Raw genomic sequence first — 19,649 nt, 5'->3', positions numbered from 1 at the left:
TTCAGAAGCTCTTAAAATTGACCAAGCATTATGAAAAGGAAAAGCTATGCCACGAAAACAAAAGCATATATTTATATTACCCTTTAAAGTTTAACAAGTAACCTACATATTCCTTTATCTCCTTGAAATAGATAGGATATTTAACTTCATTTGGAGAAAACGAAACTGATGGTTAGAGAGCCTAAGGAAAGGAGTTTAGAAAGTCCCTCAGAGTTATAAGAGGATTTAAAATCAAGTCTCCTGTCTCTAGTGGTATTTTCACTACACCTGGTTAAGAACAAACATTTAAAAGGAACAGCTATGGATGCAAATATAAAAATCTTTTGAAGTCCAACTGCTAGCTTATTTGATACTGTTGGGATATGTGAAAAAGGAGAGGACAGTAACATAATACAAAAAAAAAAAAATCCAAGAGTCATCCCAAAATATCTATGATGATGTACCAAAATAAGGTAAACTATCTAGAAATTAAAAGATATGAATAAACTGAGGATATCAACAGCTGTCAAGAAACAACAACTATCGCTTCTGAAGCCAGTCCAGAGTTCTGGGATAAGAACCAAACTTTGTCAATTAAATTCTACTGAATTTAAATTCAAAAGCAACCCTTAAGTTTGTACCTCCGAAACCCAGCCTTGAAAAGGGGTCATTCTCCACCTCTGTATCAACTCAGTGTAAAATGTGGGAAGTCTTAAAGTAACCTAAGAGAGAATTAATGTTCAATCCTGATAATGAGTAATCAACAGCAACAATTTCGCAGGATAAAGAAAGCTGTTAAGAATCTAAACACACCAGAGACTCCTGGGTGGCTCAGTAGGTTAAGGCCTCTGCCTTCAGCTCCGGTCATGATCCCAGGGTCCTGGGATTGAGTCCCGCATCGGGCTCTCTGCTCCCAGAGGAGCCTGCTTCCCACCCCCACCCCCGCCCCTTGTGATCTTTGTCTGTCAAATAAATAGATAAAACCTTAAAAAAAAAAAAAAATCTCAGACCCTCAATTATGAAGGATCACCTTTAAAAAAAAAAAATCTAAACACACCATTAGTATTTACAGATTTTCAGCCACTGATATGTTAGTTTTCGTTTTTGATTTCTCATAAGCAAAATATGGATAAAGAGTATTTCTTGCTACCAACAGGGCCATTATCACTGAAACTCAAGAATCAAACTACTAGTAAACACTAAATTAGAATATCAAATTATTTAAAGACTTTATTTCTTCTCCTTTCTTCTACTTCTGATTCTTAAGTACCCCACAAATATTCTGGTTCTCTCCACTCTTAAGACTTGTTCACCACTAATACTTCAACCCCAAATGTTTAAAAACCGGAACCATAACAACTCTTAATAAGCAGCCCATTTGAAGTCCTTATCCTCCCAATTCCTTACAGCCTTTCAGAATTAAACAGCCTCTAGAGACTAAATCATAACACAGGAATACACGTGACTAATCCCCCAAATTTAAGAAAACAGGAAGGTAATATCACCAAAGAAACTAAACATAATCCAGTTCTAAGAAATTCAAACTAATCATACCGTGTATCTTTGAAAATCAGGAATTCTGGACATCAAAAGGACCACTGGATACTAACACGGCCAAGCGTTTACTTAGAAACTTTGTTCACATGTCCAAAGCTATATTAACTGCCAAATATGGAGCTAGACAAGGAATTCCATCTTTCCCTCTAACATACGGGGCTCCCTAAGTGCAGCTGATGGTTCCCGGTTTCAGGTACAGGCAATGCTAGCAATTGGAGGACTAGCACGGTGTGTAGAGAGCCTTGAACCTAAAAGCAGTATTTGAAATCCTAACTTGGGGGGAGGGGGGGTCAACTCTGCCATCACCGCAGCTTCGGTCCACGAGTTTTGCTGTCGTTGTTTTTTAAAGGGAGCAAAGGAACCTACCCTCAAAAAAAAAAAAAAATCTGTTAAGAAATTAGGTATGCCTTGGGGTGGGGGGAATTGATCTATGCGGAAAACTAGATGCAAATCTATATTCGCTCCAAATCGGCACAGAGCCATCTTTAAAAATCTGCTTTTAAAGACGCAGATAAAATTCTATCCGATTCGACAAACAAAAATCAACACAATCTAGTTAGTTCACGGTCTTGCCGTTGACCATCCTTCCTACCGCCCCCCCCCCAAGTGGGAGAACGGGAAGAAACCCATTTCCCAAAGCACTCAAACATCTTTCCCATTCCTGGGTCAATACGGAATTGTCTGCATAAAACGAGCAGGAAGAAGGTGTATGTCAGATACAGCCTCGGTGGTTGAACACGTTAGGGATAACCTCCCCCCCCGGGTGGGGGGTCGTCCGAAGACCGCGGAGCTCCAGGTACCGGGTGAGCAACGCGGCGGCCGCCTTCAAACCCGGATTCTGTGTCGGTGCACAGAAATGGTGCCCGGAGGCCGCTACTTTCGCATCTGCGTCGCTTCTGCCTCCGCCGACACAGCCTGTTCTCCCCTCCCCCACGGGCGGGGCGGCGACGGCCTCCCCGCTCCCCTGAAACCGGGAACGAGAGACGCAGACGGCTCGGAGACCGGGCTGGTGGGCTCCCACCCCAAGACCTCCTCCCCGAGAGCCTGCTCCTCCACGTCCCGCAGTCAGCCTGCACCAGCGCGCCTCCGGGAGCTGCTGCGGCCCCGTTCGCGGCTCGCCACTTCAGCTCCCACAAATCCGGGCCCCACCTGTGCCCTCCGGGCCCTCCGTCCGCAGGACGCGCGCCGGTCGCCCCCCTCCCACGCGGCCTCCCATCCTCACCTGGGAGGAAAGGTTTGGCTCCTAAACGCGCCCACACGGCAGCGCAGGCAGCCGGCGAGAACAATGTCTGTCTCCGCCGCGACCACCTCCGACACTACGGCTCACGCACAGGACGGTTGCCTCGAGCCGCGGCGCGCGAACGGAATGTCCCCTTCCGACCACCACACCGGCCTCCCTTCCCGGCCCCCGTACACACCTCCAACCAACAGCGGCGGCGGGTACGTCGCGCGGAGGTCAGCAGGAGAGTCGCCGAAGACCGGCCGCAGCGGATTCTTCTCGCTCGCCGCCCCCTCCCTCCGACGAACCCCAAGCCTCGGAAGCCGGAGAGCCGCGAGCTCGTCTCCCTTACAACCACCTCTTCCCGGGCGCCAGGCGCTGCGGCGAGCGACAAGGAACACGGACGGCCCGCCCCCTTTGCCGCCGCCCCCTCTTATTGTTTTACCCCTGCCGAAAGGGCTGGGGAACCCCCCAGCACGGCTTCAGCCAATCACGCATCTCCTTCGCGCGCCGGACCCAACCCTCTCGCGTTTCTCTGCGGAGCACGCGCAGAACGCCGCCGCGCTCACGTACTCTCGCGCCCAGAAAGCCGGGGAACCGGAACCGGCCTGAAGCCGCGGCGAGAGTCCGCTGATTTGACGTCACAAGGAGGCTGCCTTTCTAATGCCCTACGGCGCTGGCCTCGCCGCCCTTCCAGACCGCGACCCGACGGGAACCGGTTGGCCGCGGCTTTGGCGGCGTCTGCTGGAGAGCGAGGTTCCTGGTCCCCTTCGGTTATGAATGTTGAGAGGGCAGGACCTCGGTCATTTTCTCTCCGAACCAGGTGCCTGCAGGTTGCCGCTCGAGACCGGAAAACGCAGCCAGGGGTTTCAGCTGTTTGCGCCCCAAACTCGCCTGCACTGTGTATGAACCCGTCCTGGGAAATGGAGGTATTAAACTCCACCCAGAAGGTCAAATCCAGCCTAACAGCTGAGCGCGGTGTAGGTCCTGGAGCCTGCCGGGGGCTAGGCCCTGGGATGGCCCGGACAGAGGGGGAAGAAATCTATTTCTTTGTGTGCGTGTTTTGTATTTAGCTGTGGCTGAATACATACTAAGCGTTTTACATGCTAAGGCTGCTAAAAGGCTGAAATCCCAGGCGGTATCAGGATTACAGCCCTGTCCTAGATCTAGGCCCACGCGTGGCCCCAGGGCATAGCTGGGAAAACACTAGACGCGGACACTCGTGACCTTGATTCATGGAAAAAGCCAAATCTGATAGTCAAGGAAGCCGCTTCGCACCTTCGTTCTGGCAATGTTGCTCCCAAGAATACCAAGACAGCAGAGGCAGTTTTGGAAGGAAGGGCTGAGAAAATGATGGAAGAAATGAAAGGGCAATTAGAAAAGGAAAACACATTTATTACATGCCCATGTACCAAACATGATGGGGGAATAGACATTTCATCAGTTTCAAGAACAGTTTTAAGGTATTTTCCACGTGTGAAAACTGAGATTTACAGACACACAACACCTGAACCTCCAAAAACTGCAGTTTTTACCTTAGTTTGCTTATTGCTTAATAATTTTGTTACATGAAGAATATTTCAGCAGACCGTAACTTTTATGAAATCAACTTTGACTTTTTTTTTCTTTTGAAGCATAGCATATTACATGAAGGTTTCCCTTTAAATCAAATACTTCTGTACCAGGCACTCTTCAAAGTACTTTATGTAATGGTTTAAGCATAACAAGCATAAGCAATTGTTTAAACATAACCTTATATAGAGTAGTTACTATTTTATGCCCATTTTACAGATGAGGAAGCTGAAGTTTAAAGAGATGAAATAACTTGCCAAGGTCACACAGCTACGTCTGGGTGGAGCTGGGATTCAAATATAAGCAGTCACCATCACACTCCATGCCCTTAACCACGGGCTGTAGAATACTGTCAAAGTATTAATTGCCATGATTTATTTATCTCCTCTACTGCTGATTGATATTTTGATTGTTTCCAGATTGGGGTTCTTTTTTTAAAAGATTTTATTTATTTGACAGAGATCACAAGTAGGCAGAGACGCAGGCAGAGAGAGAAGGGGAAGCAGGCTCCCTGCCAAGCACAGAGCCTGATGAAGGGCTCTATCCCAGGACCCTGAAATCATGACCTGATCCAAAGGCAGAGACTTAACCCAATGAGCCACCCAGGTGCCCCCAGTTTGGCGTTCTTATTCACAACCATTGTTCTTCCTGACAATGGATCCTGGTGCATAGATAGAAAAAAGCTTCTCTAGGGCAATGTTTCTCAGAAATTAACTTACATCAAAATCACCTGGAGGGCTAGTTAAACCACAGACTGCTGAGCCCCACTCCCAGGGTTTCCGATTCATCAAGTCTGTGTTGAGACCTGAGAATTTACATTTCTAACAAGTTCCCAAGTGATGATGCTATTGCTGCTCTCTTAGCCACACTTTAAAAATCCACTTGGGTGGCTCAGTCAGTGAAGCACGCAACTCTTGATGTCAGGGCTCGGAGTTCAAGCCCCATGTTGGGTGTAGAGATTACTTAAAAATAAAAATCTTTTTAAAAAAAAGGGGGGGGGGTGCCTGGGTGGCTCAGTGGGTTAAGCCTCTACCTTCAGCTCAGGTCAGAATCTCAGGGTCTGGGATCAAGCCCCGATGGGGCTCTCTGCTCAGCAGGGAGCCTGCTTCCTTCTCTCTCTCCCTCTCTCTCTGCCTACCTCTCTGCCTACTTGTGATCTCTCTCTCTGTCAAATAAATAAATAAAATCTTAAAAAAAAAAAAACCACTGACCTAAGGCATGAGTTGGCAAACTTACATTGTAAAGGACCAGAGAATGAATATTTTAGGTTTTAAGGCCCACAAATGGTCTTTATTACATATCCCACCTTACTCCCTTTAAAATCCTTTAAAATAATGTGGGATGCCTGGGTTGCTCAGTCAGTTAAGCGGCTGCCTTCCGCTCAGGTCATGATCCTAGGGTCCTGGAATCCAGTCCTGCATCTGGCTCCTTGCTCAACAGGGAGTCTGGTTCTCCTTTTTCCTGCCACTCCCACTGCTTGTGCTCACTCTCACTCTGATTTAAAAATAAAATATTAAAAAATAAATAAAAATAAATAAAATCCTTTAAAAATGTAAAGAAACAGGGCCATCTGGGTGGCTCAGCCAGTTGAGCATCAGACTCCTGGTTTCAGCTCAGGTCATGATCTCAGGGTTGTGAGACATGATCTCAGGGTTGTGAGACATGATCTCAGGGTTGTGAGATGGAGTCTGGCCTTAGGCTCCGCACTCAACGGGGAGTCTGCTTGAGGTTCTCTCTCTCCCTCTCCCTTTGCTCTTCCCTCCACTTGGGTGTGAGCTCTCTCTAAAATAAATATTTTTAAAAAGATTTTATATTCATTTGAGACAGAGACAGAGCACAAAAAGGGAGAGGCAGAGAGAGGGAGAAGCAGACCCCTGAATGAGCTGGGAACTGAACATGGGGCTCAATCCCGGGACCTAGAGATCATGACCTGAGCCAAAGACAGGTGCTTAATTGACTGAGCCACCCAGGCCCCACTAAAATAAATAAATCGTAATAAATAAATAAATAAATAAATTCTCTCCCTTTGCCCCTCCCTCCTTGCACTCTCTTGGAAAAGAAAAACAAAAAAGAAATACTTCTCATTCTCGCTATCAAATAAATAAGTAAATAAGAAGAAACATTTTTCACCTAGCTCTAGGGCTACCCAAAAACAGGCCTCAGGAAACCCTGCTCTAGAATAAATATCAGTAAGTGAATTATTGGGGGCAAAAAGATTCAGCTATCCTCAATTTTAGTAAAAAACCATAAACTTTTCGAAAGTAGTGATTTTTATTTCCTAAATATCTCTCAAGTCTGTGCCGTTTGAATGCCTCTCCATACTTATAGCCTCTGCCCAGGTTCAGGACCCTTTCATCTCTCCAGAATGATTCCAGTAGCCTCCTAATATCCCTGCCCTTCAAGTACAACCTCCATGAAACACTCTCTCCCCTAATAGACTGTAAGCCAGGAAGAGCAGTATGAATTGCATTCATTCAGTGGCTCAAGCCAAAAACCTTTAAGTCACTCTTGACTCTTACACCACATGGCTGGCTAATCATCATAAACTTCTATTCCCTCTACCATTGATTGATATTTAATCTGGATTAAACACTTCTCATCACTATCACTACTATTATCATGGTCCAGGCCACCATCACCTACTACAACAGCCTTCCATTTGGTCTTTTTTTTTTTTTTTTAAGATTTTATTTATTTGACAGAGATCACAAGTAGGCAGAGCAGCAGACAGAGAGGGGGAAGCAGGCTCCCTGCTGAGCAGAGAGCCCGATGCAGCGCTCGATCCCAGACCCCGAGATCATGACCTGAGCCGAAGGCAGAGGCTTTAACCCACTGAGCCATCTAGGCGCCCCCCATTTGGTCTTGATGCTTCCATGCTTATGCCTCTATAGTCTAGTCTCACAGACGCAGCAGCCAGATCCTTTATAGCTATAATCAGATGACATTTTCCAAACCTTCCAAAGGCAACACAATTAAAAAAACCCAAGTCCTGGGATGCCTGGATGGCTCGGTCGTTAAGCGTCTGCCTTTGGTGAGGGTCATGATCCCCGGGGTCCTATCCTGAGCCCCGTGCATCAGGCTCCTTGCTATGCCTGCTGCTCCCCCAACTTCTGCTCACTCCCTCTCTGTCAAGTAAATAAATAAAATCTTTAAAAAATAATAATATGTAGGGGCACCTGGGTGGCTCAGTGGGTTAAGCCGCTGCCTTCGGCTCAGGTCATGATCTCAGGGTCCTGGGATCGAGTCCCGCATCGGGCTCTCTGCTCAGCAGGGAGCCTGCTTCCCTCTCTCTCTCTCTCTCTGCCTGCCACTCTGCCTACTTGTGATCTTTCTCTGTCAAATAAATAAATAAAATCTTTAAAAAAAAAAATAATAATATGTAAAATAAAATTCCAAGTCCTGACTGGCAAACAAGACCTACCTGATCTAGTCCTTATGTTACTTCCACCTCTTCTCTTAACCAGTTTTTCTCTTCTACAACCACTCTCCAGTTTGACACTTCGGTCATATTTCCTGCCCCAGGGGTGGATCTTGGATGCGAACCTTTATCAAACGTCCGTGAAAGATCAAAGTTAATCGCATCTATCGGTTTCTCCAATTACTCCTCCTGAAAAATCACACTCAAGCATTCTAAAGATGAGGTAGGTGTGATTTTCCCATCCACAAACTATCCTTCTTAGAATTTGAGTTGACCTAATGCTGCTTAAACAGTCTACCAGCTTGTGTAAGCTGTATTTTGTGATTATTTGGTACTCTCTGTATATTCTGTAGTTCCTAGAGTCTCTTCTAGATTTTTTTTTTTTTCCTAAATAAACAGAATGAATTTCAAATGGAAACAGAATTTCAAATGGAAATGTATGGGGCACCTGGGTGGCTTAGTCAGTTGAGCATCTGACTCTTGGTTTGGGCTGGGGACATGGTCTCCCAGTCATGGCATCAAGCCCCCTGTCAGGCTCTGCACTGGGCAGGGAGTCTACTCGAGATTTGCTCTGTCCCTCTCCCGTTCACATGCTCTTGCTCTTAAATAAATAAATAAAACTTCTAAAAAATGTGTACATACATGTTTCAAATGGTGATCTACGGGTTGCCTGGAAGAATGTGCACTTAATTAACAAATAGGATTCTTTCAACTCCTGGGGTCCATTCATTCCACAGCCACCGCTGCGGGCCAATGCATCAGGCAGGGCACTAGGCTGGGCATAAGGCAAAAATAATTGAAACGTAGTGTCTTCAGGGACTGGGGAGAGGGAGGGATGGAGAGAAAAGAGAGAGCAAGAGGAGGAAAGAGAGAAAAATAGAACAAGACAGCCAGAGAGACACTGTAAAAAAGGGAGACTCGGAGAAAGGCAGTAGAGAGACCATGACCACAGAGGGTACTGTCAAGTGATACTGCGCTAGGGATACCAAACAGCACTTTGTACTTGTACCCAACACTGAATTCTTCAATGTATAATTTGATATCTGATGTTTCCCTCCTTGTATATACACATGCCCTATAAGTTCCACAACGGAGGATCTGTTGTTGTTTGCCTTTGAAATCCAGCACGTGGTACTGGCAGAGTAATAGTGCTGCCCTCAGGGCACCTGGGTGGCACAGCCAGTTAAGTGTCTGCCTTCAGCTCCAGTCGGGATCCCAGAGTCCTGGGATCGAGCCCCATGGTGCACTCCGAGCTCAGCAAGGGGTCTGCCTCTCCCTCTCCTCTTGCTTTTGTTCTCTCTGTATTGCTCTGTCTTAAATGAATAAATAAAATCTTAAAAAAAAAAAAAAAAGGGGGGCTGCCCTAGTCTCCATGAATTAGCTGAGTGACCATTTGAAAGCAGAGGGCACAAGGGTCTTTGTCCTGGGCACCTGGTATTTATGATGCTTCTGCCCTAACTTCTGAAACAGTATATGATTTGTAGATTTCTGTTCTTTCTTGATAAATAATAACGGTAATTTAAAGACTCTAGATTTTCCCGTGCTTATTATAGTCTAGGCCACATCCTATAGGTTCTACTCAGTACTATTGTTACTCTCCGGAGTTTGCAAGTGTAGTTTACGTTCACTTTTTTCATTCAGTTACTGTTGAAACAGAGAATGTCCAAATAGTTTTAATTTTCATTTATTTTATTTTTTAAGATTTTATTTATTTCTTTGACAGAGACACAGCGAGAGAGGGAACACAATTAGGGGGAGTGGGAGAGAGAGAAGCAGGTTCCCCGCTGAGCAGGGAGTCCCCAACATGGGGCTCTATCCCAGGACCCAGGAACCATGACCTGAGGCGAAGGCAGATGCCCAACAACTGAGCCACCCAGGCACCCCTAAATACTTTTAATGTTTAAATTTAATTTTTAAATTTTTACTTGTTTTGGTTTGTAAGTATGACATGTACATTTCTGTGCTTTGTGGAATTGTTGAGATTTTTCTTTGTGGCCTAATACCGGTACAAGTTTTGCAAGTTGTCTATAATACTCTCGTCTATCGAAAACATCTACTTTTACTGCCTCTTAATATCCTTTTCTCTTCCAGGTGGTTTTTACACTTCTAACTTTTTATTTTGAAATAATTACCTAGGGGCATCGGGGGGGCTCCGTGGGTTGAGGATCTGCCTTCGGCTGAGGTCATGATCGCAGGGTCCTGGGATCAAACCCCGCATCAGGCTCTCTGCTCTGTGAGGAGCCTGCTTCCCCCCCACCTCTCTCTGCCTGCCTCTGGGCCTACTTGTGATCTCTTTCTCTGTCAAATAAATAAATAAAATCTTTTTAAAAAGAAGAATGAAATAATTCATAGGTTCTGAAAAATTGCAAAAATAATAAATGAATTCTCATATGCCCTTCACTTACATCCCTCAAACAATAGTTTTTACTACACTTGCTTTATCATTCTCATGGTCTCTCTTTCTCCCCCTTGTTCTCTCCCCCGTCTCTCACTTTCTGCACCTGCTCATCTCCTGTAGTCTGTCAGTTCCCCGAAGACACTGCCTTGCAATTGTTTTTGCCTCATTCTGTGTCCGGTACTGTGCTCGATACACTGGCACTCCATGGTATATACTGAGTGAACAAATCCAGGAATTTTGAAGAAACCTGTAAATGGTTATTATGGATGCTGTCAGACAATTGGTAGATAGTCATGTAACCACCATCTATAAAAGAGCATCTATGAAGAAACTCTAAATTTTTTTCTGATATGATGTCCCTTTACTGCTAACACTTAAGTGTGTATTTTTCTTTTCTTTTTTTTTAAAATTTTACTTATTTAACAGATCACAAGTAGGCAGAGAGGCAGTCAGAGAGAGAGGGAGAAGCAGGCTCCCTGCTGAGCAGAGAGCCTGATGCGGGACTCAATCCCAGGACTCTGAGATCATGACCCCGGCCGAAGGCAGAGGCTTAACCCACTGACCCACCCAGGTGCCCCCTCTGGTGTGTATTTCTTAAAAGACAAAGATATTCTCTTACATAACTGCAACACAATGATCAAAATCAGAAATGAACATTGATACAATTCTATAATCTACAGATATTCAAATTTCATCCATTGTCCAACTAATACTCTATAGCAAAAGAAAAAAAATTGTTTTCTGGTCCCAGATACAATCCAGGATTACAGGGGCACCTGCGTGGCGAATTCGGTTAAGCTTGCAACTCTTGGTTTTGGCCCAGGCCATGATGTGAATATTGTGAGGTCGAGCCCCATGTTGGGCTCCTCACTTGGCGCAGAGTCTGCTTGAAATCCTCTCTGCCTCACCTTCTGCCCCTCCTGCCCGTTCTCTCGATTCCTCTAAAATAAATAAATAAATCCTTAAAAATTACAAAGCCATGTAGTTGTCGTGTCACCTTTGTGTTCTGTAGTCTGGAATAGTTTCTCAGTCTTTGTTTTTTATAACAATGATAGTTTTAGAGTCCAGGACAATTATTTTGAAGAACACCACTGAATTTGGTAACCTCTAGTGTCTGTCTGTCTGTCTCTCTCTATATATATATCCTTATATACTGTGTCTTTTTGGCAAAAGTACCAGAGAAGTACTGTTCTGCTCTTCTCAGTTCATCACATCAGGAGGCATCTGATGTCCATTTGCCCCATAATGATGACATCAGCTTTCTTCACCTGGCTGAATCGGTCTCTCCCAGGATTCCCCACCACACAGTTACTATTTGTAATTAATAAGTGTCTTGCGTAGGGTACTACTTGGAGATTATGTACGTATCCCATTTCTCATCATCCTTTGAGCCCACCGGTTTTAACGTCCATTGACAATTAGGATTCTTGGCTCAATCGACTTTTGTTATGGTGGCTGCCAAATTGTGACTTTTCTAATTAAATCATTCTTTCTACATTTATTAGCTGCAGGTCTACTATAAGGAAGACCTTTCCTGCTTTTCCATTTATTTTTTAATTTTTTTATTTCTATCAATGTGAACTCATGGATTCCTATTGTACAATCTAATATCAACATTTCTTTTCATGCTCATATTGTCCCCAATCTGGTGAGGGGAATCCCCACCAAGTTAGCGCTTGTGTATGAAACATGTTCATTTGACATCATTTAGCATATAAAAATGAAATAATATATTTCTTTCAAAAAGTGAAAAGGACTTAAGAGAAGACAGTGGCAAAGAGAAGAGAAATTTGAGGAGGGTATAAGTGGCAAAAAATGTGATAATTAACTAGATATGAGAAGTAACAGAGAATTCTAGCATAGGAGGCTTTGCTGTTTCTGGATGATGAGAGAGCCATAGGTAATATTCACGGAGACCTGAATATTCTTCCAAATATTTTCTTTCTTTTTTTTAATTTATTTATCTGTAAGAGAGAGAGAGAGCCCGCACATAAGTGCACAAACAGGCAGAGTGGCAGGCAGAGGCAGAGAAAGAAGCAGACTACATGCCAAGCAAGGAGCCCGATGTGGGACTCAATCCCAGGACCCTGGGATCATGACCTGAGCCAAAGGCAGTGGCTTAACCGACTGAGCCACCCAGGTGTCCCTAGATTTTATTTATTTATTTGAGAGAGAGCACGAAGGGGGGCAGGGGGAGAAGGACAAGCAGACTCCCCGCTGAGTGTGGAGCCAAGGTGGGGTTTGATCCCACCACCCTGAGATCAGGACCTGAGCCAAAATCAAGAGTTAGAAACTTAACCAACTGAGCCATCCGGGTGGCTCTATTCATACTCTTATAGAAAATATTATATTAGTTACTTAATTCAATACTTTCTGACTGAACTGATGGCCAGCTTAGGTCTTCTCTAAACACTGAATCAAGAGGAAACCCTTCATTCTTCATCTCTTAGCCTGCTCTATTTTTGTTCATAGCACTTCTCACTACCTGACATGTAGTCTGGGTTTGGTGGGTTTTTTAAATTAATTTAAAAAAAAAATTTTTTTTTTTTAAAGATTTTATTTGTCAGAGAGAGCGAGCGAGAGCGAGCAGAGGCAGACAGAGTGGAAGGCAGAGTCAGACGGAGAAGCAGGCTCCCTGCGGAGCAAGGAGCCCTATATGGGACTCGATCTCAGGACGCTGGGATCATGACCTGAGCCGAAGGCAGCTGCTTAACCAACTGAGCCACCCAGGCGTCCCTAAAAATTTTTTTACTAACATATAATGTATTATTAGTCCTAGCGGAATAGGTCTGTGAATCGCCAAGTTTACAAACTTCACAGCACTCACCATAGCACACACCCTCCCCAATGTCCATAACCCAAATTTGGTGGTTTTTAAAAATTTTTGGCCTCCCCAATAAACTTTAGTTCCATAAGGGCTCCAACTTGGTCTGTCTTGTTCAAAGATGTATCTCTGCCACAAAGGAGACATTAAAAAAAATAATAATTAGTGAATAAATAAATGTGTGTGTGTGTGTGATATATGTAAAGACAGATGGAGAGAAGTGGGATCATAATTAAACATTATTTTGCAGGATATGACTTTGCTCCTGACAGTATAATTTGGGCATCCTTTTATATTAGTACATTTGTCTGCTTAGCATTTTTCCCCCCAAGTGGTGACATAGATGAGGAATGACTTTTTAAGCTTAGAGGCAGGAGAATCAATTATAAAGAAAATTATGAGGATATAACCAAAATAAATATGAGCTGTGGACTTGCACACTTATGTCACAAATTTGATTCAAAGGGCTAATCAAATTTGATGAATCAATATGAAAACCTAGTCAAGGGGCACCTGGGTGGCTCAGCTGATTAAGCATCTACCTTTGGCTCAGGTCATGATCTGGGAATCCCTGGATTGAGTCTTGCATCGGGCTCCTTGCTCAGCAGGGTGTCTGCTTCTCCTCCCTCTGCTCCTTCCCAGCTTGTGCTCTCTCGTTCGCTCACTCTCTCTCTCAAATAAATAAAATCTTAAAAAACAAACAAACAAACAAACAAACAACCTGGGGTGCCTGGGTGGCTCAGTGGGTTAAGCCTCTGCCTTCAGCTCAGGTCATGATCCCAGGGTCCTGGGATCGAGCCCCACATCGGGCTCTCTGCTCAGCAGGGAGCCTGCTTCCTCCTCTCTCTCTGCCTGCCTCTCTGCCTACTTGTGATCTGTCTCTGTGAAATAAATAAATAATATCTTTAAAAAACAAACAAACAATCAAAAAACATGTAAAGGATGTCCAATTCATAGGAAGAAAGTACATAGCATTCAACACATATGAAGAGCTGTTAAAATGAAACAAGGGCAAACCATAAATACATGTAAATATTTGTGAATGCAAACATCCAATATGCAAAACCATGCCTCTTTGTATACTTCTATTGCAGGTAAATGTTAATTTACCCTTTAAAAAAAGTAATTTGGCAAGATATATCAAAAACTTTAAAATGTTTGTACTTCTTAAACCCATAATTCCACTTCTAAGTATATATCCCTCTTAGAGTATGCACCAAGAAGTTCACTATGGGGGTGCCCGGCTGGCTCACTTGGCGGAGCATGTGACTTGTGAGTTCAAGCTACACATTGGATGTAGAGATTACTTAAAAATAAAATCTTAAGAATAAAAAGTTCATTGTGATGTTATTTATCACCATTTAAAAACTTGAGGCGTCTTAAAATAAATTTAAAAAATTAAAACTGGAGGCATTTTAAATATCCAAAAATCGGGCGCCTGGGTGGCTCAGTGGGTTAAGCCGCTGCCTTCGGCTCAGGTCATGATCTCAGGGTCCTGGGATCGAGTCCCGCATCGGGCTCTCTGCTCAGCAGGGAGCCTGCTTCCCTTCCTTTCTCTCTGCCTGCCTCTCTGCCTACTTGTGATCTCGCTCTGTCAAATAAATAAATAAAATCTAAAAAAAAAAAAAAAAAAGTTTTATAAAAAATAAATAAATAAATAAATATCCAAAAATCATAGTCTGTAGTCTAGAAAACAAGAATGGAAGTGACTAATATGTAGAAATTTCTAGTCTCCATCACAGTTTAACATGTCTGGCAAGAGTAAACTACTCAATGTTTAATTTAATTTAATTTTTTTTTTTTTTGGTGGTAATTTTTTTTTAAGATTTTACTTATTTATTTGCGAGAGGGAGAGAGAAAGAGAGAGCACAAGCAGAGAGGCAGCGCAGAAGGAGAGGGAGAAGCAAGCTCTCCACTGAGCATGGAGTTTAACATGGGGCTGGGTCCCAGGACCCTGGGATCCTGACCTAAGCCAAAGGCCAATGCTTAACTGACTAAGCCACGCAGGTGCCCCGATTTTATCATTTTTTTTTTAATTCTAAAGATTTTATTTACTCATTTGTCAAAGAGAGAGAGAGAACAAGCAGGGGGAGAGGCAGGCAGAGAAAGAGGGAGAAGCAGATTCACACTGAGCAGAGAGCCCGATGTGGAACTCAATCCCAGGACCCGGAGATCATGACCTGACCCAAAGGCAGGCACTGAATCAACTGAGCCACCCAGGCACCCCAAACCAACTCGATCTTAAAACACCATTATCACCATTTTGCTGATGAAGTGAGTATGTAAGAGATGATTTTTCAAGCATGTTTCAAGGCCGTAGGACCCCAAAATATGGCATTGGGGGGGTGTCAAATCCAAATCCTGAAAAGATACTCGTTTTCCTTAGAAAGTAGCTTTATTCATCACAATTTTAGCATTCCAGCACTTACTTGACACTTAACCTTTTGAGACAGGCATAACAAATGTCTTGGGCTGCAACCAATTCAGTTAGTAAGGGTTAGGATGCCAGGAGCTCGGTCCAGGCTTTGGAGCCAGGCCGCCTGGATGTGCATCCTAGCTTCTCTTCAACACTTGTTAGGTATATTACCTAGATATTTTACTTCTGGCAGGATGCTTAACTTTTCTGTGCTTCAGTGTTTCTCATCTGCAAAATGGGAACAATATTTATCTTATTAGCGTACTTTGAAGATCAGACATAAAACATCCACCATGCCTGGCCCATAGGTAAAGCCTCAGTAAACATGAGCATTTAATGTTTGGTGCTTAAAAAAGCATATGCACCAATTGCTTTCAACGGATTCCTTCTTCCGTGACTGCTCATAGATTTTCTTGGGTATAAAACTTACATTTGTGTAGCACTCCACAGTTTTGAAAACACTTTTTTTTTTCATTTATTTATTTGACAGATAGAGATCACAAGCAGGCAGAGAGAGAGAGAGAGGAGGAAGCTGAGCAGAAAGCCAGATGTGGGGCTCAATCCCAGGACCCTGGGATCATGACCCGAGCCAAAGGCAGAGGCTTTAACCCACTGAGCCACCCAGGTGCCCCTCAAAATGCTTTCAAACACAATTCACTTCAGTTTCACAAACAATTAACAAAGTAGGCAAGTTGCGTGAGGCTAAATTAAGTGGCCAATTTAGAAAGAGACCCCAGAATCTCCCCGGGTTCCTGCCGCTGTTTAATATCCCACTGTTCAATGATGAACCTCAGCAGCCTTGGAACAAGCCTTCCTGATGGAAAACATGTTATTTGGGAATTTCAGGGCCCTCTTGGGGAAGCTAGCTTCTTCCCAAAGCTTTCTGATGCAAAGAGAAACCTGTTCCCAGGAGTAGGATGAATCCATTCCTTTTAGATGAGAATAGGAGAAAGGCTATTATGGCTTGATGAATGAATCAAATGTTAATTTCCTCTGAAATCTTTCCATCCATTATCCTTGTAAAGCCTGGGACAGGCTAGGGTCTGAAGAAATGTTCTTCCTCTCCAGCTACCTGGCTTGATCCCAGGATCCTGACCTGAACCAAAAGCAGCTGCTCAGCCAACTGAGCCACCCAGGTGCCCACTACTTCAGAATTTAGAGATGAAAATTTCATCAAAAATCAACCCAAAGGGGCGGTTGGGTGGCTCAGTGGATTAAGCCTCTGCCTTCAGCTCAGGTCCTGATCTCAGGGTCCTGGAATCCAGCCCCGCAGCGGGCTCTCTGCTCAGTGGGGAGCCTGCTTCCTCCTCTCTCTGCCTGCCTCTCTGCCTGCTTGTGATCTCTGTCAAATAAATAAATAAAATCTTAAAAAAAAAAATCAACCCAAAGTTGATTTCAGTCAGAAAGGCATGTAACTCTTGATCTCTAGGTGGTGAGTTCGAGCCTCACGTTGGGTGTAGAGTCTCCAAAATAAATAAATAAATAAATAGACTTAAAAAAATCAACCCAAAGAATTAGGTTACGGGATTACAAAAGTGACCCATCTGATTAAGGGTTTGTAAATTCTAATAGATTCTATCCAATGCTCATGAAGCTGTGATGACAGCTAAAAGCACCTCAGGCTGAGTGATCTAAAAGAAACACTAATCTTGGGAAGTACAATAACTAAAGATAATGTAAATAAAAGAGTCATTGCCCGGAGTCCAAAAAAATGACTTGGAAGGAGGCAAAATTTCATTAGTGTTTATCTTGCACTGTCCCAAGTAGATTACATTTGGCAGACATGAATATTCTAGTCATTACTGGGTTACAGGGTGTGTTTATTTTTTCAAGCCCTCTAGTCTGGATATGACATGCCTTGAGGTCATCTAATTCTCTCCTTTTAATGCTCACCAAGCATTCCGACCCAGGGGAGGGGCCTTGGTCAGCAGAGAATCTATTTATTAAAAATAATCTCGGGACGCCTGGGTGGCTCAGTTGGTTGGACAGCTGCCTTCGGCTCAGGTCGTGATCCCAGCGTCCTGGGATCAAGTCCCACATCGGGCTCCTAGCTCCGAGGAGCCTGCTTCTCTCTCTGCCTCTGCCTGCCATTCTGTCTGCCTGTGCTCGCTCGCCCTCCCCCCACCTCTCTGATAAATAAATAAAATCTTTAAAAAAATAATAATAATCTCACAAATAAATAAACAAAATTTATTTTAATAAATTAAAAAACATTTTTTATTTTAATAAATTTAAATAAAATCTTAAAAGAAAATTAGGGGCAGCCGGGTGGCTCAGTGGGTTAAGCCTCTGCCTTCAGCTCAGGTCATGATCTCAGGGTCTTGGGATCGAGCCCCACATCGGGCTCTCTGCTCCGCGGAGAGCCTATTTCCACCTCTCTCTCTCTCTGCCTGCCTCTCTGCCTACTTGTGATCTCTGTCCGTCAAATAAATAAATAAAATCTTTAAAAAAAAATTATACAGCTGATACTCAGTGAAAGCATTTTGGCTGTCTTCTTTCTACCTTGCCCACTTGAGAGCAAAACACCGAGCGGCAGCCTCAGGCCTTCAAAGTTTCCACCCCCAGGTTCGCAGGTGTAGCCACTTCTTGCAGGTTCTAGGCTAGCTAGCCTCCGGATTCTCCCCCCATGGCAACAGAATTCTTCTCTAGGCTTTACCTCACCAGGAGGCATACATGAAGTTTATGACGAAGGCACGAATCCTCCTCAGAATCAAGATTTGTCCTACCTACCCTTCTGGTCAGACCAGATGCCTGGCTTTTAAAAGTATCTCTACCTTTCTTCTTCTGGATTGCCACTCTGACATATGCCTTGTTGACTCACACTCTCTGGGTGAACCCTGACCGTGGAAGTTTCGAGCCCGGATGAGCTGGCTCAAAACAGCAACTCCCCGTTACATTCCCACATCTAGCTGGGCCTCAGGGATCTCAGCCCGATCTCTAACACCAGAGCCGTGGCCCCCAGTTACCCACGTTCTTGTGGTAACCTGAATAGGGAAAGACCACTGAAAGTTAGTGACCAAAGACCTTCTGTACACAAGAAAGCAGTCCCAGATAAAGTGTGCTCACAGGGGCAATAATGTTGGAAGCAGGTGGGTTTTTTTCCTAAGCAACCAAGAACTGTAGAAAACGCAAGGAACTTTCAGCCTGTTAAGTAAAAGAGTTATAAGAGAATTGGGGGGCTTTGTATAAGCCAAGTTAGGAAAAGATTAAAAAAAAAAAAAGACTCTCAAGAATTGTTGAGAGTTTGAGATGTATTTATTTCCTTTATGATTTTCCTTAATGTATTCCTTATATGTTGTTCTAAACCAGTTATTTTGTTTTAAAGATTTTATTTATTTATTTGACAGACAGAGATCACAAGTAGGCAGAGAGGCAGGCAGAGAGAGAGAGGAGGAAGCAGGCTCCCTGCCAAGCAGAGAGCCTGATGTGGGGCTCAATCCCAGGACCCTGGGATATGACCTGAGCCGAAGGCAGAGGCTCTAACCCACTGAGCCACCCAGGTGTCCCTCTAAACCAGTTATTAACCTGAGCTCTATGCACATTTTCAGGGGCCAGAGATAGCGGACACTCGTAAAATCACGTACATTTTGTACATATGTGTGTCCAGCTAACCCATGAACAACAGGGGGATTGCGGTGCTGACTTGCCGGCAGTGGAAAATCTGCATATAACGTTTGACTCCCTGAAAACTTAATTATTCATAGCCTACTGCTGACTGGAAGCCTCACCAACATCATCAACAGTAGATCAATACATAGGTTGTCCGTTATATGAATTCTATACTATTCTCACGATAAGGTAAGCCAGGGAAAAGAAAATGTTATTTAAAAATCATTAAGGAAGAGCAAATACCTTTATAGTACTGTACTGTATTTACTGAAAAACTCTGAATATAAGTGGATCTATGCAGATTAAACTGTTGTTCAAGGGTGAACTGTATTTTTTTTTTCTGAGAAAGTCCATGTTTCATTGTCTTCTAAAATTCGTCTATGGGGCGCCTGGGTCATGATCTCAGAGTCCTGGGATCGAGCCCCACATCGGGGAGCTCTCTGCTCAACAGGGAGCCTGCTTCCTCCTCTCTCTCTGCCTGCCTCTCTGCCTATTTGTAATCTCTGTCTGTCAAATAAATAAATAAAATCTTTAAAAAAAAAATAAAATAAAATTTGTCTATATCCAGGGGCGCCTGGGTGCCCTGGATTGAAGCCTCTGTCTTCGGCTCAGGTCATGATCCCAGGGTCCTGGGATTGAGCCCCGCGTTGGGCTCTC

The 19,649-nt window shown here is 43.9% G+C and overlaps 1 protein-coding gene across 8 annotated transcripts in view; it reads right to left on the bottom strand.

Moving 5' to 3' along the window:
• G3BP2 (G3BP stress granule assembly factor 2) overlaps nt 1–19,649 on the bottom strand; it is an 88,668-nt gene that overhangs the window by 31,321 nt on the left and 37,698 nt on the right. For 2 of the 8 annotated variants that reach the window (XM_082727011.1, XM_082727014.1), the window contains exon 1: nt 2,955–3,761. The exons of 2 other annotated variants lie outside the window; for them this stretch is intronic. The gene's annotated coding sequence lies outside the window, so the exon portion shown is untranslated. Of the gene's footprint in view, nt 1–2,758; nt 3,762–4,033; nt 4,098–19,649 lie in introns of those variants that run through there. 4 more of the 8 variants (XM_082727012.1, XM_082727015.1, XM_082727018.1 and 1 more) reach the window with 3 other exon arrangements.

Source organism: Mustela nivalis (genome assembly GCF_964662115.1).
Source record: "Mustela nivalis genome assembly, chromosome: 4".
Taxonomy (NCBI): domain Eukaryota; kingdom Metazoa; phylum Chordata; class Mammalia; order Carnivora; family Mustelidae; genus Mustela; species Mustela nivalis.
The sequence above is the reverse complement of the archived record's forward strand: the minus strand, read 5'-3'. Positions and strand labels throughout refer to the sequence as shown.